Source organism: Camelus dromedarius, chromosome 20, assembly GCF_036321535.1.
Source record: "Camelus dromedarius isolate mCamDro1 chromosome 20, mCamDro1.pat, whole genome shotgun sequence".
Lineage (NCBI taxonomy): Eukaryota > Metazoa > Chordata > Mammalia > Artiodactyla > Camelidae > Camelus > Camelus dromedarius.
Window position 1 is genome coordinate 15024505 of NC_087455.1, and position 23662 is coordinate 15048166.

The 23662-nt window shown below is 37.4% G+C and overlaps 1 long non-coding RNA gene across 1 annotated transcript in view; it reads right to left on the reverse strand.

The window, feature by feature from the left end:
- Positions 1-3454: 3454 nt before the first annotated feature.
- LOC116148926 (uncharacterized) overlaps positions 3455-23662 on the reverse strand; it is a 48567-nt gene continuing 28359 nt past the window's right edge. Inside the window, exon 4 of the long non-coding RNA XR_004132519.2 lies at positions 3455-3575. This is a non-coding gene — a long non-coding RNA (uncharacterized LOC116148926). The remainder of the gene's footprint in view (positions 3576-23662) is intronic.

Genomic DNA, 23662 nt, shown 5'->3' on the forward strand with positions numbered 1-23662 from the left:
TCTTCTATGTGCCAAGTTCTATTATTGGTGTCCTGGTAGGTATAAGAAATAATAGAGCAAAACTAGAAACTTCACTCCCAAACTGTATTTACAACTGGAGTTTTGTCCTCTAGCTTCTTCCATTGCATGAGAGTTGAAAGGTTCACAGAAGACTCATCGTGGAAAACAACCAGTTCTTTCTCCTCGGCTTAAGGAGAAACTGGATTGTTTTGAAAGGTGCTTTAAATACTTGGATCTAATTTCTAGGCAAGGAAATGTTTTAAATCAGATAAAACAGTGTGATATGTTCATCTCTAAATGAGTATAAATCTTTTTCCTCTGTCCCTTCATAATTATTCTGGCATTTTTCAGCTATTAAATGTAGATGTTCCCTGAAGTGCTGCTTTCTGTCTTCGAATAGCAAAGAGAAAGTCCTTCTTTTTTCTTATCCACTCATACCGCATCTACTATAAACTTAAAGCAAACAACTTCTAGAGTCTGTCTTTCCAAGATCTCAGACATCTAGCCCTTCTACCTCCCCAATTCTTTCCTCAAATATCCCCTTAACCTAATACCTCCCCTTACTACCATGATTAAAATTATTCCCTGCCACTGCACCCCAAATCCCACAATCATGCTCTATTTTTATAGCAACTAAATATATTAAATAATTAATCCAATCATTGTTTCTTTTTCATAGTTTATCCTCTTCCTACCTATTGTACAATGTAAACAAAGGGAGAGCAGGGATTTTGTCTGTTTTGTATCTGATGTACATCAAAAGTCTTAGAAAATTTCCTGGCACACAATCGTCCATCCAAAATATTCTTTGAATATATGAACAAATCAACTCCAACTCCTGAATCAAATATTTCTGTTAAGTGTCTTATTTTCTCATTAAGTTCTAAGTTTGAATTCCATGTCTAACTCCTTTCTCACTTTTCCCCATATAGCCTGTGAGACAACAGGTGTTGACCATACTTCATTAATGGTGAGTCTCATGTCTTTCCTTTGAATTCTATTCCCACTCCAGCAGTCTAGTAGAAATCCCTTTTTATTTCCAGATTGAACACAACAGCCTCCTAACTGGATTCCTTTTCCCTAATCCCTTTTATAACTCATATTATGCATTGCTGCCTTCCTAAAACAAAGCCTTGACTATGTGATGGCAGTTCATTGATTCTTTCATCAAATATTTATTGAGATCAAATATATGACTGTAAGGGTTGAAGAGACAGAAAAGTCTTTTCATTTGTAGAGCTCATATTCCTAGCTCAGTAGTCTTAACGACTTTCTGTGGTATACAAAGTAAAGTCTGCACTATTATGTTGACATCAAGACTCTCCACAATCTGATCTCATGGAACTTTCCCATCTTCATTCCCATTATAACCTCTATGTATTCAAGCACATGTCAAATCAGACCATGTATGATCAATTTTGTTCCATGTTTCTGAGTTCTCACTGGTTTATCTCTGTGTCATAGACTCTGATTCTACCTTGCAAGAATCCTATGCACATCTGATTCCAACACCTCCATGAAGTCTCTGACTTGCTTCCATTTACTCAGGAAAGATTGCTTCTATATTGCTTTTTGTCTATTTTTACCTCTTCAAAGATACGTGTCATGTAATACTTTGTATGCTTTTTATTAGTCTCCATGTCTCACCTAGCACACAGACCATGCCTCAGTTCTCTTGAACTTCCAACGACTGCCCTGCTGTGTACTTGCTCAATAATGCTCGCTGCATAAAGGAAACAAAGGATATCTTTTCTCTCTTCCACTCTACGCGACACTCACTTTAAACTGAATCTTAGTGATAACTCTTCATCTTTGAGCAAATGTCACAACATCCCAAACCGTACATCCTGACAATGATATTGAGTGGGTCCAAATCCAAGCTTGTAAGTCAAAAGACTTCAGCTTTATTCTGGCTTTATCACCTATTGTGTACCTTGAACAAGGTACGCTTACCTCTGTGCCCATCTTCCTCATTAGTAAAGATAGGCAAGTAATTATACTTATTTAATACTTCAGGGTGATGCTGAATATCTGACAATAAGCACATCATCTGACACTCATCTAATGATTAGCTATTATTATCGCTGCACAGATAGCGTGTTAGGGCTGTCTCTTTACTCACTATCCCCCTCCTTTCTCCAAAGTTCTTACTCTTGATTGCACGACTGTGTCATGCCCTATCCTATCCCTGCTTTCTGCCCCCTGCCACAAACAAACAAACAAACAAACAAACAAACAAACAACTCTCCTTTTGTTCCTAGTCAAGACATATGCATCCAGCAGAAGCCAGTTCAAACATTACCTTCTTCATGAAGCCATCTTGGTGTCTCCAACCTATAATGAGTTTGCTCTTCTGTGAACTGTCATAATATCTGGGGGGATATATGACACATTTCATTCTTTCTATACATATGCTGTTTTAGTTATTTCTTCTGGCATATTCATTACATGATATTTGAAATTAAGGAAATACATATATAATAAACTATAAATTATATTATATATTTTATATACACATGTATATATATATTCTCAATAATATCTAGTACAGTTCCTTTTAATCATGTTAGGAAGTATACACTAGATTTAGGAGCATGAGATGTTAGTTACAAAGAGCTGGGTTTAAATTCTGTCTTTTTTTTTTTAATAAGTTATCTTGGACAGGCTACTTAATCTTTTTGAGCCTCACATTTCTTCGTATGGACAACGGAATGACAACGCTTACATTACTGGATAGATGTTGTGATTAAGGTAAACGATACATGCATATAACACAATGTCTGACACCCAGCAGACACTTCACACATAGAAACTGTGATCATTACTGGTATTACCGTTACCAATTAATATATTCCTAGAAAAACTAGCATGAAGCAGTGACGAGTCCATGAAAGTCAGGAATCTCCTTTTTACTGAAAACAACTGAAGTTGTTGTATGCTATACGTAAAATTTCTTTAAGTGCATATCTACTTACTTCCTTTTCTCATTTTTTTAGTAAGTCCGTAAGATTTTCCATTTTCTTTGTAATGAATAAAAGTGAAAATAGAAGAAAAGAAGAAAGAAGCTTGTTATCTTGTGTCTGGCCTTAATTTAAAAATCATTTTGTCACACTGAAAACGCTGAGACAGACAGAGCCATTTTTCCCATCAATAGGGTGCAGTAAATCTATCCTGAAAAATGAAACCTTTTAAATGAGAATATCCAAAACTCCCTAAAGTTCTTCATTGGTTTAGAATCTTTTTGCTGTGTTGACAAGAACCTTTGAGACAGGACTTAGAGGCTTTTTAAGGCCCAGATCTTAGGTGGAATAATAGTAACAACTTAGCCTCTAAAATGCCACATTGTTGGTTTTCCACCATTGGATTGAATGAATGTTAAGATGATGTCTACTTGCCTTGTAGGTGTCTGAAGCAGATCAAACAGGATATGGAAGAAAAAAACTGGTGTCTTCAATTTTCAAAGGTTGGCTCATTACAAATGCAGTGATGAATTTGCTCTGTTCAAAAATTCTGAAGCTTACACTTAACATCCATGGCTGCTTCATTGCAAAAGGTACAAGAAATGCTTTGCAGGCCTGGAAAACGGGAGACAGACCAGTTAAGTATTCCTTAAGGACCCTGTGATTCTCAACTTTCAGACAATAAGACCTCAAAAGTGTCAGCCAAACAGAGACAGAGCTTCAAGGATCTCCTGATTGGAAAGTGTGAAAGTATCCTGGTTTGAGATATAATCTAAATTATGTCATATTGCTTTTCATGTTACTCCATTGATCACAAACTCTCAAAGTCTCCCACTGAGTGCTCATTTCCTAACTTTTCTATAACTTGTATTCAAAAAATGACTTGAATCTCTTTACATATCAGATAACTAGGTAAAGTCCTACCAGAATACCCCTATAATTACAACTGTATCATGAAAACATTTCTGATTATGCAATTAAGATCATGGATTGAAATCCATCTCTGCCTTCTCCTAGATATGTTATCACAGTCAATTTATTTGCCCAGTCTGGGTTCTATTTTTCTTATCTGTTGGTGAGTCATCAGATCAATATCATTACAAGGCAGCATTAGAGTGAGTGTTAAATGAGAAATCTAAGGGTTACAGGATTTGGGGAAAGAGGGAATCCTGTCAGCTGGTGCCCTCTGGAAAGTTTTCAAAGAGAGGGAATAATGTGAATTGAGCTTGGAGAGATGGATATAAATATCTGATCACTGGAAAGAAAGCAGGGCTTTCCGGTCGGAGGAGATAATGGAACTCAGTTAACACTGACTCAGGTGGCTAAAGAAGTGAATTCAAGTTAAGAGACTGGGAAAGGCATTTGAACCCATGAGTACTGGGCCAAAAATATGAGGACTTTATTCATGAACAACTTAGACTTTTAATTCAGGTGTAACTCAATTTGGATCCTTGCTGTTTCCAAGGACCGGAATCTATACAAATTATTTGGCCAGTATGAGTCTCAGTTTCGCAAACTGTAGGAAGAAGATGACAATAACTTTCAAGAATGCTGATGGAATTAGAAAAGATAAAAAACATAGTATCTTTAGCACATTACATGTTATATATTCTAGTTGTTGATATGGACCTTTCACTAACCCACCCTCCAGATCCATCATCTGACCTTCTCTGCCTTGCTCTTTCCCCATGGAGGCTGCCTCACCTGGGTTCCCACACTCTCTGGCGACTTTGGGTTGGGCTTGGCCAATGGAAGGCACTGGCAGAAGATTTGAAAATGGGAAAAGATACAAGCCACGGAATATTTTTCTGCTGCCCCTCTATTGAGGAAGTATTTGTGTCCTTCCAGAACAACCACCTCTGTAGGTCAGGAGCTTCTCCATGACCCCAGACATCACTCGGCTCTGATAACATAATTTCCTTCCCTGCTTAGGCAGCATGCCTTGATGCTAGTCTTCAGTTGCCTCAACATTTCTCATTTTCCCCTTCATTTTTTCGATACTTTAAAAGAAGTCATTTCATTAAAATCTCTTATTCTGTTCCTTGCTGAGACCCTGAAAATGTACCTGATATGTCCTAGTTCTACTGTTATTATTCTAATAGCACCAGAACATGGACACAACATGACAGGAGCCATGCTTTAGAATGTTTCAGGCTGGTATGATGTACAGGAGACATGCTAAGGAAGAGAAGCGGCAGACCAAAAATAATTTTAATACAAAAACAAAAACTGTGGAATCTGATGCTATTTCCAGGTAAATAGAGTCAGAATTGAGTTGAATTCTTGAGCACTCTACCAGTGTCCAAGAATTGCTCCTTGGTGTGAAAAAGCCTACACACACACAAACACACACACATGTTAGAATTGGGTCCAGGAACCCAAAACAGCTGGTAAACACAAAAATGCAGACCAAGAGATGGGTGATTTTCAAGAGAGAGCACCATTCTCAAATATGGTGAGGAAAGAACCAACAATGAAGGTCAAAGATGACCTGAAGGCATATTAGCTCTTTTACTAATTGTTCGAATTTTATCAATTAAATCAAACCTAAAGAGCATTTAACTACCCATCAGAATTTCAATTTCTGCTAAAAGAGTAAGAAGATCATAGTTTTCATTGACTTTTATTACTTGAGTAGGTCCAAGGGGGAAAAAGGGAACTAAAAAAGTATGGACAGTCTGATAAGCTTGGAGAATATCTGGGTGTTACAAGGCTGACTAATAATCTCAGGTATAATCCCAAATTATGGTACCCAAGTACCTAGTAAATTCTCATTGTCATATTAGCAATTTTATAAAGTATGTTATGTATTTGTATAAGTATTTAAACCTTCAAAATGACCCTAGGATTCATAATTCTTTCCACTATTGTTAAAGTGAAGAAACTATGGATAATAAAATTTAGGACACACACACGCACGCACACACACACACAGAGTTCTCTTTGTTCTTCTGATTATAAAAGCTCTACTCAAAACATGCAATAAAAAATTTGTAGTTCTTTTTTATTATTACTTATTATACCCAAAGTCATTTTTTTAATCTATACATTTTATTCTATGCCATGTATTGATTTAGACACTGACTTCATTCTAATCACACAGTCTAGAAATGGCAGATCAAAGAACGAGAAGTATACTTATGATCACGAATCCTGTATTCTTTCTCTTACGCTTACAACTGCTTTCAGTCTGATTCTCCCCACCCCCACTCCTCAAACCGATACGGACTAATTCAACGCCATGTTATTTATGATTTGGTAATAGTTATGACTCCCACCCCCCAGCACACACACACACACACACACACGCACACACGCACACACAGGTCACACTAAATACCTGACTGTCACTAATTATAATCGTTGGAGGATTTCTACTGCCTTCCTTAGTAGTTTGTTATTATTTCACCCTAGATTGGAGGCCCATGTTTATGTTTATGAAACAGTTCCAAGAGGGAGAAAATGGGCATCTGTGGTCTTTCCTTTTCTAACTATTTTCTTAGGATGGACAATCCCAAGTTTCAAATCCTATGGCCAAGTAATCAGAGATGGCTGGGGACACTGAACATGAGATTGAGGACCAGCCTAAGCCTACTGCTTCGGATTCAACTCACAGTGTCTCTCTTCTGCGGCCTTCAGGTTCTGGTTGTTCAGAAGGCGTTGTTACAGGAATGTACATGTATTGTAATACAGAGAGGCATTTCTGTATAAGCACAATTATATCTTTCTAATACACAAAGAGAGAAGAGGAAGTCCCTGCACTGCTGGTAAGGTCGGGTAGGAATGGGAGAACAAGGGGAGGGAGGCTTGGAAAAAGAGAATAGACTAGAAGATAGAACGTGGGGAAGCTGTGTCAGGTCAACACCATTTCTTCCAGATGAGATAAGACAGTTAAAGCACAGCTCCTGGAAAGTAGTCAGCATGCGGTAGAGCCACCTCTAAGTTCTCTCCAGCTGATAATTATTTCTACAAATGTGAATTCATTTTTGTTAGTATCCACGTTAGATAAAATATAAAACATGGAAGAAGAAAGAGATCATTCATAATCACTCTGTCTAAAATTTTAAATGATTACCATTTGCTCATATTCCCTTTTATACTATTTATTTTAAAAAAAATATGTATTCACTCTTGCATAAACTAAAAAAATGCCCATATGTAATTTTCCCATTCTCTTAATACCTATTTAAGTTACAAATACGGAGTGTGGGGGTCAGGTGACTGGGTCAGTTAATGACATACCATAGGGTCCAAAATAAACCCTAAAGGACCACAGAAGGCAACACACTGGGCAGAGAACTTGACCGAGCTGCTGTTTATTTAACTTCCGCATAAGAACATCAGGTTATAGACGTGTGTCTAAGACTAAGAATATCTCCCCACATTCCAACCTATCCCTGCCCATTTGCCCCCCTCCCTTTCTTGGAGTCAAAATAGGAGTAAAGAATTCTTTCTCCTGGGTTGAGTCTTGGTCTTCTGTAAAATTATTAAAAAAAAAAACCAAAAACTGTCAAGGAATAAGCTCTGAAATGTAGTGCCCTAGACTTGGCACATACTTTTCTTTTTTCAGCAGATGTGCCTAGCAACCCTTCTAGGAGTACACAAATGAAATTTGACTACGGTTAAACATAGGATGAATTTTGCTTTAATTATTAAATGACTGGAGTTTTTGGCTTTTTATATATTGTTTAAAAATAGGCATTGGCATCTACCTCAATGGTATCGTGTAGCATAATGGCTAAGTGTCCTAAAACAGGTGCTGCTTCTGTGCAATGTCACTGTGGGCCAGTTGCTTAACCTCAGTGTGCTTAGGTTTGCTGATTTGCCAAATGGGGTAATAATATTACCTAGTTCATAGGAATGGCATTGATTAACTAAAGTAACACATGTATTACAAATTATATATATACATATATACACCCCCCCACAGAGAATATATATGTGTGTATACATATATGTATATGAAATGTTAAGTATGGCACAAGGTCAGAAGTATATAAATATTAGTATATATTTTATTGTCATTTTTATAATTATTGCCCCTTTGCTTAGCAATGCCATTTCTTTATTTTTCTAACTTTAATTTTTTAGGAGAAGGGAGGTAATTAGGTTTATTTATTTTAATGGAAGTACTGGGGATTGAACCCAGGACCTCATGTATGCTAAGCATGTGCTCAACCACTGAGCTGTACCCTTCCCAGCAATGCCATTTCATTCCTCCTTGTATCCTGTGAACTATAAAATAAATAACACCTCAAAACCATACAGGAGGTCCCCAGTGATTTTTAAGCATCAGTATCCATTTGTTCAAAGGTCATAAATCCCTTTACAAGACAGTTTAACCCGTATCAGGGTTTCAGTGTGACAGAACCATTGGTTACCAAATAGCTTTACACCCTGTCCCCTCCCCTGCTGGAAGAAAGCAAGCACTGACCACATAGTTATTGTCCCTTGCACTGAGGTAAATTGAATCACCTGCTCAGAAACTGAACCGAATCATGTGCATTCTAATTCTATCCTGGTTAATTTAAGTGATCAGATCAGTCCATCATTTTGGTGAACACCATGGCTGATAAAAAACTAAGGGGAAGGCTTGGGGCAGGGGGAGGGGGAGGCATGGAGGGTGGAGGGTAAGTGGCGAGGAGGGGGGCTTAAAGATTTTCCTCCATAATTAAAGGAGGTCCTGGGAGAAAATGTCTTTCTACATTGTCTTCTGTTCTGAGGCCTAGAACAGACATAATACGGAAGTTTTCTTTTTTTGATGTTTGTCTCCTCCACTCTAAGTTCCTTGAAATCAGGAAGGCTAACTTACTAATCTTGGTAACACCATCCCACATTCCCCCAGCACAAACTCAACTCTAGTAGTTAATGCTCAGATGATCTGAACCTCTTTTTTGAAGCTGTCACTGACCCCCGTAGCCTGAGTGACTTCCTCCTCAGTGTTCCCTCTGTATTCTGTTTACATTTGATCAGTGGGACACCAAAGTGGATCAAATGCTGACTCTAGAATCAAATTATTTGAGTTTAAATATGTACTCAGTCAACTTTCTTTCCCTGTTATACCTCAATTTCCTATTCTGCAAAATAGAGATACCTACCCTGACAAACTTTTAGGACTCACGTGAGGATTAATTCAGTCAGTTCTTGTAAAACATTGTAAATAGTGCTTGACATATTGTAAATACTTCTGAAGTTGGAGATGTAACAGTTCTATTATTACATTTATATCATTTTAAAGCAATAACTGTATTAAACATCCGTTACACCTGCTAGATTGTGAGGTAACCTGAGCTAGGATTCTGCATTTCCATTTCCCACTGGCCAGCAGAAGACCCAGCGCACAGCAGGTGCACTCTTCTTAAGGAATGTCTCCTTAAGTGAAGCATAAAAAGAAGGAAGGGAAGAATAAAGAAAAGAAATCATTTGCTTTTTTTCCCCCTTGGGGTGAGGAAGAATTTAATGACCTATGAAGTTAGTCTGCTTACCTGTTTTTCCCAAGTGTCTAAATTCAAAATCTGTCCTGAGTCCACCACGAAGGCTGATCTATGAAGGCCCATTGTTTGTCTACTGTACAAATGATGCTTTCAGCTGGACAGTACCATGAGGACACAATGAACTCTATATTCTGGGTGTGCAGAGCCCACGGACATAGTGAGCCAACTGAGGCCTCTGACAACATCTCCACTGTGTGGTCACACGGCCTGGCTGGAGCCTCAGAGGAACTGATTATACTGGAGAGACTGGTCTTCTGCAGAGCACAGGCCGCACAAAATGATCGTATTCATGGGGTCCACACAATCCGACTTGTTTGAGAGTCTGAGCGCTCACCTCACATCTGGTTGCTGAAGAGTTTGGTTTGTGGCCTCTCAGATGCTTCAGGATAGAAACTTAAGGATCAGCCAGACTTTTCTCACAGGAAGTAGTTATCAGGAAGGTTCCCAATACATCAAAGTGATCGGAATGGGTTGAGCTGGGTGGATTATAGTAAGTGATCGTGCCTTTTGATATTATCCAAAATTATTTGAGAAGAGTTGAAGTCTGACTCCAGAGTTGCGGCCTCATTCAAGGACGTGAGCAAGCCCATGCGTAGTCTGTGACGTACACTGAACATCTTAATCCTTTGTTGCTCTGATACTGGTGGAAATGACGGCTTCCTCCTTGTGCAAAGCTTAATTTCTTTGCGCATATCAGACAGACAGTTATATCTTCAAAGAAGCAACCTAGATTTTTGTAGAGTGTCTGCAATAATTTTCTCACCCTTGGCTGTTCTGTTTATATTCGTTCCCTGATTTTGGCCCCACCTGGCTGATTCCAACCCTCTCCTATGAAAATCAGCTCCCTGCTCTGATCCCCGGTCTAAGGTCAATGTCTCTTTTCTTCTCTTTCATATCATATTGTTCTTTTCCTCCAATGTAATTAGCACAATTTATGACTACACTTTGTAATCTGGGTGTTTGTTTAAAGTCTCTCTCTCCCAGGATTGCTCTGAGGACCCCTCCCCACATGGAGATCACCTGGGAGACTCACTAAAATGCAGACTCCTGGACATCTTGACATCTTTGCAAACTTTCAGAATCGTGATTATAGGAGACGGGCCCCATGTATTTTTTATTGACACTAAAGTTTGAGAACCATTTTTACTAAAGTTTATGTTTACTGAAGGCAGAGGTCAAGTCAGGTGTACTGAGCTCTGATACTCCAGTGCTGGACTTAGTACCTGGCACATAATCAGCCTAGAATAAATTCTTTTTAAATAAATAAAAATAAAAATTTGAGTATCAAAGACACGGTTGTTAGTCTGATTCTTCTAATGAAGAAACTAAAAGACAAAGGGTTTAAGCATACTTCAATCCCACAATTATTTAAACATGAAAAAAGAGAAATTGTGTTTGATAACCTTTATCACATGTAAAAGGCCTTAAAACCTTTTTTTTAACATTTTTTATTGAGTTATAGTCATTTTACAATGTTGTATCAAATTACAGTGCAGAGCACAACTTTTCAGTTATACATGAAAATACATATATTCATTGTCACATTTTTTTCTCTGTGAGCTACTATAAGATCTTGTATATATTTCCCTGTGCTATACAGTATAATCTTGTTTATCTACTCTACAATTCTGAAATCCCAGACTGTCCCTTCCCACCCACCTCCCCCTTGGCAACCACAAGTTTGTATTCTATGTCTGTGAGTCTGTTTCTATTTTGTATTTATGTTTGTTTGTTTGTTTAGATTCCACATATGAGCAATCTCATAGGGTATTTTTCTTTCTCTTTCTGGCTTACTTCACTTAGAATGAAATTCTCCAGGGACATCCATGTTGCTGCAAATGGTGTTATGTTGTCATTTTTATGGCTGAATAGTATTCCATTGTATAAATATACCACATCTTCTTTATTCAGTCATCTGTTGATAGACATTTTGGCTGTTTCCATGTCTTGGCTATTGTAAATAGAGCTGCTATGAACACTGGGGTGCAGGTGTCTTTCTGAAGTAGGGTTCCTTCTGGTTATATGCCCAGGAGCAGGATTCCTGGGTCATATGGTGAGTCTATTCCTAGTCTTTTGAGGAATCTCCATACTGTTTTCCACAGTGGCTGCACCAAACTGCATTCCCACCAGCAGTGTAGGAGGGTTCCCTTTTCTCCACAGCCTCTCTAGCATTTGTCATTTGTGGACTTTCAAATGATGGCCATTCTGACTGGTGTGAGGTGATACCTCATTATAGTTTTGATTTGCATTTCTCTAGTAATTAGTGAGATTGAGCATTTTTTCATGTGCCTATTGATCATTTGTATTTCTTCCTTGGAGAAATGCTTGTTTAGGTCTTCTGCCCATTTTTGGCTTGGGTTGTTTGTTTTTTTCTTATTAAGTCGTATGAGCTGCTTATATATTCTGGAGATCAAGCCCACATGTAAAAGGCCTTAAAACCTTTTAAGTGGGAACTCCCGCATTTCGGCCAAGAAGTCGATGTATCGGGAAATAGATTTTGCAATACTCTTAAGACTTGACTGGCACTCATTAACTATGTGACTTTTGACAAATTACTTGAACTTTCTGCATTTCAGTTTCTTCATCTATAAAGCAATAGCCATATTAAAATGTAGTTGTGAGCACAGTATTAAATTAGAAGATGTAACTTTTTCTTCATAGGGAACTTGCTCTATGCTTGGCTTTAAAGGAGAGTCAATGAATGACAGCCCTTGTCTGCCTGATTTCTTGGTTCAAACTGTTGTAAAAAAAATCAGGGAACTTTTTGGCAAGAAGTCAACACCTTCTGCTCCTTTTTCACCATTCTTAGTAACATTTAGGGAGCACAGCACTTCTTAATTTGAATTTAAAAAGATAATGAATACAGCCTTGAACCTGAAGTGACAGAATGTGTTTTCTTGACCATCACCATTTTAGGACTATGAGTGGCTTTAAGACGAATGACTGTACAAGAGAGCTGATTTGGAAACTGAGACTGGGGCTGGAAACATTCAATCACAGAGGTAGTTTTTTAGTGGAGATTATGACCTCTGGCTAAATTGTGATGATGTATACTTGGACACCATAAGATAATTCATTTTTTAAAAAGCAACTAATAAGTATATTTAGGACTGCTAAAAACTATAATTGTATTTATATTTTAATAGTGCCATAAATATGGATACTATTTAGCCATGGCAAAGGAATAGGAAAAAAAAAAGACATTTTTTTTCTTCCTCACTTAGTTCCTTGGAGAAGGCATTCTAATTGTTTTAGCTCTTTTACTGGGAAAAAAAGAGATGAGGCTTGAAGGGCTTAAGAAAGCTTTGGCAACTCCATCTTTTCCAGCTGTGTTAACAAACTTCTGTGAAGCAGATGGGTGGCTGGCTAAAACACTCAGGACTGCAAGCTCTCTTAATCAATTGACACTTCCCAGTGCTATGAAACCCATAATAAAATTAACCCTCCCATCGCTGCTCGGGGAGCATCTGGCGTTTCTTGTGTCTTTTTCACTTTCACTGCAACTATTAAAAGGAAACTCATTTCAATAACTCTTACCCTTTCCCTGCAAAACTGTCTCTTTTCTTTGTAGATACTGATGGCAAAGTCAGTTGTATAACTTTTCTTAAACAACTGGTCCCTGTCACACTGGAAACAGATGATTTCTGCATCAACACATACTCTGGATATTAAATAATACCTATAGTGCTGTTTAGAACCAGGACAACCAGGGGACCTGTAGCTACCCTGCTAGATAACATAAACCTGAAATGCTCACAGCAGACAAGTTCCTTTATTACTCAGCGATATTCATGACAATACGGAATGTTTATATGAGCTTAATAGTTTTCACATCACTTCCACACACAACAGTGTCTTTAAAGAATATGTAGGCGCTGAGTAACAATTTTTATGAATATTCAAGTACAAATGATTGTGATAACTCAATATACAGGCTTCCTACATTTTTTTTTTTCCATCTGGTAGCACTCTTTGTTTCTAGCTTAGCTCCGGTTCATGGTGGGGGAAAGGATGGAGTGCATAGCGGACCCACAGGTTGCTGTTAGTTCTTAACTATGGGTCTGTCTGCTCTGTAGTGTAGGATGCACTTACCATGAACGCTGGGTGACAAATAGGGTAAGCAACCAAGTAGGGCGTCATGGTTTGTCCAGGATTGTCCTGACTTTAAATCTGAAAAATCCAGTACCCCACGAACCTCCTTAATCCTGAGCAACTGGGACAGTTGGTCACCAAAATTCATGGTAGGTATCACCTTTATTGTGTAAAACATAAAATAGAAAAGTCCAGTTTAATGTGGTGATGAGCATTTGTCCCCAGACAGAGCATCACAAAGTTAAGTGTGGAATACATGTTCACATAAGTAACAACATATTCACGTAAGTTTTTGAGTGGGGATTATCATTTCGCTTTGAGTTCATAACTAGAAGGTAGGCTCTCCTTGACTATTCTAACAGAAAATGCGGCTGAGCCTTCATAAATATACTTATTTTATTGCCCTGCTGTTATTTTAACATGTACGATGAAAACCCGAGATATAAATGTCAGGGCATTAAAAAGCGACATCTCCAATATTTCCAGAGTTTCTGACCAAGTTAAAAAAAAAAATCCCTGAGGTTAATAGTTTTCAAAACGAATGCTGCTTTACCCTCGTTAAGAAAGATTCTACCATGGAAGGGGACTTCACTGAGCAGGTTTAGGTGGCCTCCTATAATCTTGCCTTCCAGACTTTTACGTAGTACCAATGCTAACACCTCATACCTTTTCCTAGCTCCTGGTTCTCTATGCTTATATTTCTACCTGGTATTAATGAAGTCATCATTCCCTATTTGAAACAAAGCAAATGATACTCAGGACTCCTAGATGATATTAGAGTTCTATATTAATAGATGTTCAACAGTCTGTATCTCTTATCCCTGTGGCATACCTAAAAAGTAAATAATATCAATCCTATTTTGTAGGTGAGAAAGCTCAGATATGGTGTTTGAATTCTGGTCCAATTACGTTCACACTGAAACATTCTGTAGTCAATTCTGAGGTTGCTTGTGATGAACAAAGATAATTTGAGTCACCGAAAAATACTTTTACCATAGAACTGCCTCTCTCCTCCCAGCCACACTTCTAGCTATCATATGTGATGAAAATTGCCAGGTAAGGAGGGGCCAAGAGATAATTTTGACTATATATGTAATTTTAAGTGGTTTAGAAATGGTCACACTATTTAAAGGACAGGAGTAAGTGTTTAGCGAAGCCTTTCAAAAGGGATTCTGATTTTCTTATGAGTTCTTGGAAGATAGTCCATACTGATGTGACTCAGCTCACTCACCTCTAAATTTTGTTTTATAAAAGGGTAGGCTGATGTGTAGGGTCATTAACCTCCTTCTGTTAGCATCTCACCCCAAGCTTCCTCATCACTCACTAAGTTGTCAGTCCTAGCTCTGCATCAAATGACCTGTGGAGAGTTAAAAACAAATCACAGGTAAGGGGCCCCATCTAAAACCTACCAGGCCTATTGAGTTTATTGAGGTGGCGGTTATATTTTTGAAAAGAATCATTGGTAATTCTGACGCACAATTAAAGCTGAGGATTGATGCATTCATCCTGCAACACAGTTTCTTGCTGGAATAAAAATCTTGACGTCCATGCCACGTTTAGTTGATTGTGTTGAGATGGGGAGGCCATTTGCCCAATTTCCAGATGATAACCTCAGGAGGTGATGTCACTTACTTAGCTCCCATCACTCTTTTATTTCCTTTCCTCTTCATCATCTTAGAATACTCTGGATGTTCTGTTATAGTCAAAAGGTGTCAGCTCACCCCTGAAGTAGGACTCAATAGCTTTCTCTTTAGCAGAGAGAGCAAGGAGATTGCCTTCAGTGACTGGAAGGGTGGTGGGAGGGAAGAATATGCAGGAGGCAGCGATTCTGAGTCCTTGCTCAGCTGTGAGGGCTGGGTTCAACCCAGAAGGAGAGCTTGCTAACATTCCTGAGTGGGCAGGGAGGGATACCCCATTTAAATACTGTGGCTTTCCATATATGCTGCCTTAAAACACAGTCATCAGAATCTCAGCAGAGAAAGCCCACTTTTGGATTTAAATGAAGAACAGGAGCCTTAACTTAACTCTTGAGCAAAAGCAGAAATTCGGTTAAACTGTCATCATGCGCTAGCTCTGCGCTAGAGAAAGTTCTTTTGATGCTATGTAATGAGGGTATCAGGCATTAAATCAATGAAAGCAGTGCACAGATCACTAACCCAAAGGCATCACTCTAATAAGATGTTTAAGAGAAATAATGAAAATAATAATGGTATTAACGCCTGATATATGCAGCAAGACCTCACCGTGGCAGGCTTTCTTCCGAACATCTTACATGCTTTATATCAGTTTTTTTCTGATTACCTTACACAGTGAATATTACTCAGAGGTTTCTCAGACTCAAACAGTTCAAAGTACTTATCTGAGATTGCACAGCAGGGAAGAGTCAGAGACAAGATCCAAATACAAATCTGACTCACTTAAAAAGTTTATAGCTTTCTTTCTTTTGCTTGCTTCCAAAAAACCATGTTTTATTAAGCCAGGGTATCAGGGAAACGTAGTTCAAAAACTTACTGAAATGCTAAGAAAGAATTTTCAGTATAAAGGGTCTCTTACAACCCAAGAAAGAATTATTACTGAATTATCAGAAAGATCTTTCACTGGTCATTCTGAAACATGGCCCCCAAAAAGAATATTACACTTAGAGTCTTGTGTATTATTAAACTCTCAGTTATGTAGTTATTTGTTCATTTTCCAAATGGGTTCCCGCAACAAGCAACCTTCTTCCTCCTAGCCCCTTTTTTCCCCTTCAAGTGATAGCCTCTCAATTTGAAGGAAAGTATGTTTTTCAAGTCAGATATTTATGTCAGTGTGAGATTACTTAAATTGTCTCAGTTCTCTAATAAACAGAATTAATAGTGTTGGGATCAGCTTCTAACAAATTCCAAACAATATGCTTCTCTGCACCATAACTCTCCTCTGACAGCTCACCAAGATGGTGCATTTAACAGTTCCATAAATTTGTGTAATGGTAAACAAATGACTAATAAATGTCTGGATGTTCAATGAAAACATTCAAATGAACATATTGCAGAAATAAATAAATGGCCATTAAAAGCTTAATAGTGACTGCCATACATGTTAACCCACAGCCTGGGAAAACATGGTGGTTTGGGAAAATAAATGTACAAATGGACAAATTATTAATGGCTGTGCTTTTAAAAAATGGATGTTTATTCAGTAACATAAATAGGACCTGAGTCCAAAGAGGAAGTCTCTCAAGCTTCTGGCAATAGCTATCATAATCTTATAATAATCAAATAATAGGACTATAAAGCTCCATTAAATTTCAACAACTGATCTATTCTGCCCCTTTAAGTCCTCCAGACTGTAGTTTTTTTAAATTTTCTTTTTATCTCTAGGGGAGCCAATTCAAGATCTACCGTGATAATAATTTGCACCACCCTAGAAGTTTAATAAACATTATCTATTAAATAATAAAATGTCCCTCCTGCTTGCCATCATTAACCAGCTATCTCATCTTAATTCTCTTTCTGTAGTCTCTCTTGTATCCATGCTGTGTCCAGCATCCCAGATTAATGTCCCACCCCTGCTCACAGAAGAATTTTTGATAGACTCCTAATCGATGCTCTCCCTTTTTAAATCCTTCTCTTTGTTAACCCTTCCCCATGTTAGCCTTCCTAGGTCAACTCTCTAATCCCATTTCTCCTGTGCTCAGAAATACTCAGTGACTGGGGACAGACTAAAGTCCTAAAACCTTAGCCTGAAATACCTTCAATAACCCTAGTCTAAACTATTTTTATGTGGAAGTTAGGAGTCTTCAGGTTGCAAGTGGTAACCTAATTCAAAGTGGCTTAAGACAAAAAAAAAAAAAAAAAAAAAAAAGCAGGGAAGGAAGGAAAGAAGGAAAAGAGAAAGAAAGAAGAAAGGAAGGAAAGGGTTAACTAATTAACCTCAGTGTTGGCCTCAGCCCCAGCCAACCCCAAGTGCTTTAGTCATGTCACTGGATTTTCTCCTGCTCCTTCCTTTGGCTCAGCCTCTTCTCTGCTGGCTTTATTCTCAGGAAGGCTCTCCAAAGAAGCAAAAAAAAAAAAAAAAAAAAAGTGAAAAAGAATGGCTGCCAGTACCTCTGGCCTCAGATCCCATCCTATAGTAACCCCAGGGGAAGTACTGTCTCTTAAAATAATGCCAACAAAGCCCAAGGCTGGTAGCCTTTTCCTGAATCAATCACTGGCGCCAAGAGGAAGAAATACACTGGCTGGTCAGACATAAATTGCTTTCCCAATTTATGAGACTAGGATTGGATCAACCGTACCCCTCTTCAGAAAGGCTGACAGGGAGAGAGGGATGGTTCTCCAAAGAAATACTGTTGATATTATGAAATAAAAGAGATACAGATCTTGACCAGATAAAAACAACAGATATCCATTGTATTTTTCTATCCTTTCCCCCAATTTTACCTCATCCTTGTTGTGGGATCAAACCAAAGTGTCCATTGTTCTCTATATTTTTCTCTCAATGTTTCTTTCTTTATTACATTTTCTCAGAAATCTTACCAGTTCCTCAATAGTAAATGGGGGTTAAAACCAAAATAAATAAATAAATAAAATGTTAACGTGTCTTTTTGATAGAATTGCCAAACTACAAGATGCCCAGTTAAATCTGAATTTCAGATAAATTTTAACTTTTTTAGTATAACCATGTCCCAAATATTACAAGATACACTTTTACTAAAAAGTATTTGTTGTTTATCTGAAATTTAAACTTAACTGAGTGTTCTGTATTTTCATTTGCTAAATCTTAGCACCCTGTTCTCTAAGAAAATACACAAATTTTTCCAAACTTATTTGACCAGAGATATTTTTTCCTCAAAAACCCTCCTACAGAGATCCTGCACAGTTTGCTTCAAGAGGAGATGTAGGAACTCGTATTTCAATACCCTAATGAAAATGCAGCACTGTGCCCCATGAACAGTCATGTCACGCCACATGTAGTTTTCTTAGCCACTGCCCTATGGAGTGAAAGTATTTTCATTGAAGAAAGAGCTGGAAGAAGAAGGAAGGAAATGCTTGACATGCAAAATTTATTACCCAAAAATAGAAATTGATGTCTTATGAGCAATACAAACACAAATCGGGGATTATTTCATATATTTGCCCCTGACTTGGTATGCATGACTAAGGCTGACGAAAAAAGGCTTTCAAGACCGAGGGACAATTATATTCTTTAAAAAAAAATGATACCTACTGAGTGATGAAAGTGTTTATATCCCTTCATTGTATGTAACCCTGAAAGCAGAGACCCACCAGCCACCTCTTAGCCCACGATGTGTCATGTCTAAAAGATTCACTACAGGCTATCTGCACATGTAATTTAAACCATCCTACAAATTAAAAGTGCGTGTGTGTGTGTGTGTGTCGTGTGCACACATATGAAAAAGACTCTGGAAGATATCTTTCCAAAATTAGCACTAAGAAAGATATTTGTTTCAAAGAACACTCATATGTAGGGTTTTCCTTTCTTTGTTATTCTCCCCTATGTTATTGAAGCTACCTAATATCACATCTGGAAATGGAAATGTCTGAAAGAAATGTCATTCATTGCAGAGGGCAAGAGGCAGAAACCTGAGATAAATATGCCTCTGTCAAACGGAAGCAGGCAAAATTACTGACGGAAAGAAACCAGGCGTCCCCCGGTGCTCTTTCAGATAATAATTTATAAATGCCAAAGTTTTCATCAAATAAATATAAAATAGATGTTTAATCCAGTTATACAGAGAGAGTCCAAATACAAAACAGGAATATGAAATAATAAGATTTGTAACAAAAAACTATGTTCTTTAGAGTCTTAATTTCCTATTTGGGCCAGTAAACTGCCCTTGACAGACAGATATTGAGGAGATGTCTATCTTTCCTGCATGCACTAGAAGTCTTTTGATTCTAAGAGTCGTGAGATGGTTGGATCCATCCACGGGACGAAGGCTTAGAAAGTGGTAGTGGGTAGGAATGCCCATGCTAAAAATTATAAATTATAGAAGACCCTGTTCCTTCAACTTACCACTTAGCCTTTCTAAGCTCTACATTCTACTCATCACCTGCTCCTGACTGTGACCTTCAGTTTACCACTTTGGTTCCTCTTGACTTGGTTGTTATCATTGGCGTTCTCTCTACGTCATTACAAAAGAAGACACCTAGTAAGCAAGACTTCCACAAGCCATTTTTTCCTTTGGAAAGGTGTGTTCCAATACACTCATATTTGAATGTTCCATGATGATTATAGAATACTTTACCAGGTGATTCACTCTTTCATTAATTATCACATGGAAGAAGAAATAAAGTTTTTATTTTTGTTTTTTTTAAATCTTGTGTAGAGGGACAATTAAATTTTTGCAAAGAGCTTTCAGAACTGGAGATATAAGGAACTACTCTTTCAAGAGTCACAGAGGAGGAAATCTGCCCTCTATTAATTTTGCCTGTTGAGTAAATTTCCCTAACAGACAATAAGGTCCCAGAGGGTAGAGATTGTGTGCATTAATCAACATTAGGCATAGTTCTTGGTACAAAGTAGGCACCTGTCAATAAAATTTTGTTACATGAATGAACAAATGAATTGGTGACATGGAACCCAGAAGGGTTTCTTATAGCAAAGTAAATTTAAAGAAAATTGGTTCTGTGAAGGAATAGGTTTAACATAGTCAAGTAATTATTGCTGGATGGGTTATCCAGGTTCTAAATCAGCAATGATTTATTTTTTACTCAATCTCTCTCATTGCTCCCAACTCTGTCTATTTACTTCTAATGACATTTTTAAGAGGGAAAATACAAAATCATAGATCTTCTTAACATGATTTTAGTATTCTCCACCAATTGTGTTGACTTGGAAACTTTTTCCTGGACTACATAAGGCACAATTGTTAAAAATACCACTTCATTTCTCAAATACAGTTTTACGTTACCATAATCATTATCTTTATTCTTTTATGTTGTTTAAAAAGTTTTTGCTAAACTTTATTATAAATAATTCTTATTAATGGATTGATATACGTACACATTTTTTGTTATTTGTAGGAATATTCCAATGAATGTTACTGAGTGATGAAATTAATGCATATTATTAATTAATTGCTACTTTCACTGATCCAACCCAAGGTTCTTCCTAGTCATTAGGCATCAGTTTTAACATTATCAATTTTGTTTAAAAAATAATTAAGGTAGTACTTTATTTGAGGAATTTCACTGCCTAACTATGAGTTTTAACAGAGGTTACTATCAGAGAAAATAATTTTTATGCCCTGTGGAAATCAGTAATCTCTATTAATGTAAGCAGACTTTAAGGCTATCTCTGAGCCATTAAAAATAGCTTTTACTGTTTCAGTGCACCATCTATTTTCATTTGTGGGAAAAGAACTTTGGTAAATATTACCATTTATTTTGGAGAATTTGAGTGAATATCAAAGTAAAACGCTGAGTTGCAGAGAAGGCAGTTTTCTAAAGCCCAGTATATTTAGTTAACAAGGTTTATGTTTTAAACACCAACAGGCACATATTATTTACTATATATGGACATATGTTTATTGTATGTTGGCATTAGCAATTAACATACATTATTTATCAGTTTTTTGATTTTTAAGAAATGTTTGCTGTCTGGCATGAATGCCCAATTACATAAAGCATGGATGGACTGCCTAGACCATGACTTCACTTTTCTTTTTAGTAAAAGAAACATTCCTTAAAGATTCCAAATCCTAAGAACTCTGAATTTGTCTCAGGGAGGCAAATAAAAATGAGGCAGCCAAAAAAGCAAAAGTAAAACCAAAAAAAAAAGTTATGCAAGCAACACAATAATGAGAATATTTGGAGTCCCACAGACTTGGGTTAAATTGCTGCTCTCCCATTTATCTGTGTGGTGATGGATAAATCATTTCTCTCTCTAAGATTAAGTTTCCTCATCTGTAAAATGGAAATATGAATGTCTATCTCAGAGGAACTGTGAGAATACAATTGGATAATAAACATAGAGTGTCTGACTTTGAAACTCACTCCCCCTCCTGCCACTCAAATTACTTAATGGCTTTAATTTTTAGAATCGCCATTTTACCAAAATGAAAAATTCTGTTAAACACAGAGTCACTATGTGTCCCACAAATTTCAGTGCTAGGCATGCACTCAGAATAACAGAAAATACATTTCCACACAAAAACTTGTACATCAACGTTCATAGACTGTTCGAAATAGGCAAAAGTGGAAAAAGAAAACGTCCATCAACTGATGAATGGATAAATATGATTTAACATATCCATACAATGGAATATTAGGCAGTAGTAAAAAGGAATGAGGGACTAATATACGCATGACCCTTGAAGATGTTATGCTGAGTGAAAGAAGCCAGGCACAAAAGACTATGATTCCATTTATACCAGAATACACAAATCTATACAGATAGAAAGTAGATTAGAAGTTTCCAGTGATGGGGAGTGTGGCATAGAGAATGGAGAGTGATTGCTAATGGGATCAGGATTTCTTTTGGGGGGTCACGAAAATATTCTGAAAGTAGATAGTGGTGATGGTTGCATAACTATATGAATATACTAAAAAATGAATAAATTATTTGCTTCAAAAGAATGAATTTTATTATGTGAATTATATCTCAATAAAGCTGTTATTAAAGTAATAGAATGTTCAATGTCACACCTCACCTATGAAACCATAATATATGGCTTCTCACAGCAAATAATAATTCTTAACTCCTCATTCAAAAAAGCAAGACAGGGGATTCAAGTCATGCAACAAGAGATATTTTTTATAATTTATCTTAAAAAAATCTTTTATCAGTAAACAAATGATAGCTATTAGTTTTCTTGTTATAGATACTTTCAACAAAGTTCTAAGTCACTTCTCAAATTGCACAAATGTCTAAATAAAGTCATGCACAGCAAAAGTAGGTAGACAGAAAGAGCTTCTTTGGGGACCAGAGGTGCATTCACCTCTGCATGAAAATGTTTCCAAATATGAAGATGAAAAAACTTGGTGTCTCTCAAAACACCTTTCTTACCCTCAAATCTCCTGTACCCTTTCCTTTGCCCAAGAACCCGCCACGGGCAAAGAATAGGGAGACCCTGACAGCACCAGCACGCACCTGCATCCACCTGCAGCACTGGAGGTAACTGATCCTGTTCCACATGTTAGCTAAGAGCTCAGAGTAGGACATTATCTCCCACCCAAACACCCAGCTAGGAACCGTCAGAGGCAATGTTCCACCCCACAGCTAACTGTGAGGAATAGCTTCTCCCTTCACGGTGCTGCTTTTAGGGAATTGCTTTTGATAGTGTAGTTGGTGAGAGAGAATTATTAGGAAGTAAGGGTCAAATGGATGGGATTGAAAGTCAGACTGCCTAGTTTTTTGTTTTGTTGTTTGTTTTTTTTTTTTTTTTTTTGAAATTTGTATGTATCTATTTTATTGCAGTATATCAGTTTACCATGTTGTGTCACCAGACTGCCTAGTTTGAAGTCATATTTGCCACTTTCTAACTGGGTGCTTCCCAGGGAGACAATTCCTGTGTCTCAGTTTTATCATGTATAGAATGGGCTTAATGATGTCCTTCTCTCACAGGGTTGTACTGAAGATGAAATGGTTAATCATTCATTACAAATATTTACTGAACACTTATTATGGGCAGGCTATATTTTAGATACTGGAGATAAAAGAGTAACCAACAAATTTAAAATGCTAAGGTTCCTACTCTCAGTTTTTTTGCAGTCTAAAGGTAGGAGACAAAAAAATAAATGAAATAAATATAGCATGTAGTGTCTTCAATGTCAATAGTGCTGTAACAAAAAATGCAAGCAGGAAGGGGGAGAGGCATGCTGAATACGGCAGCATGCATAAAGAGATGAATAAGGTGCTTGTCAGAATAAGAGCAAGCTAAAATCAGCAAATATTACTGTAATTAAGAACAGAAATGTTCATTCCAAATTTGCCATAAAATGGTTTACCTAAAAACCTCATGATGTCCCTGATTCCAGGAAAAAATAAGCAGTGAACATGTAAAAACAAAAAACCCTGTGCAGAGAGACAACTATTAAGGATGAATTGGATTGGCTTCTGCCTTTTGACTGAATTTGGTGCAAAGTCCTTTCCAGGAGTGGAGCCAGGGCCATT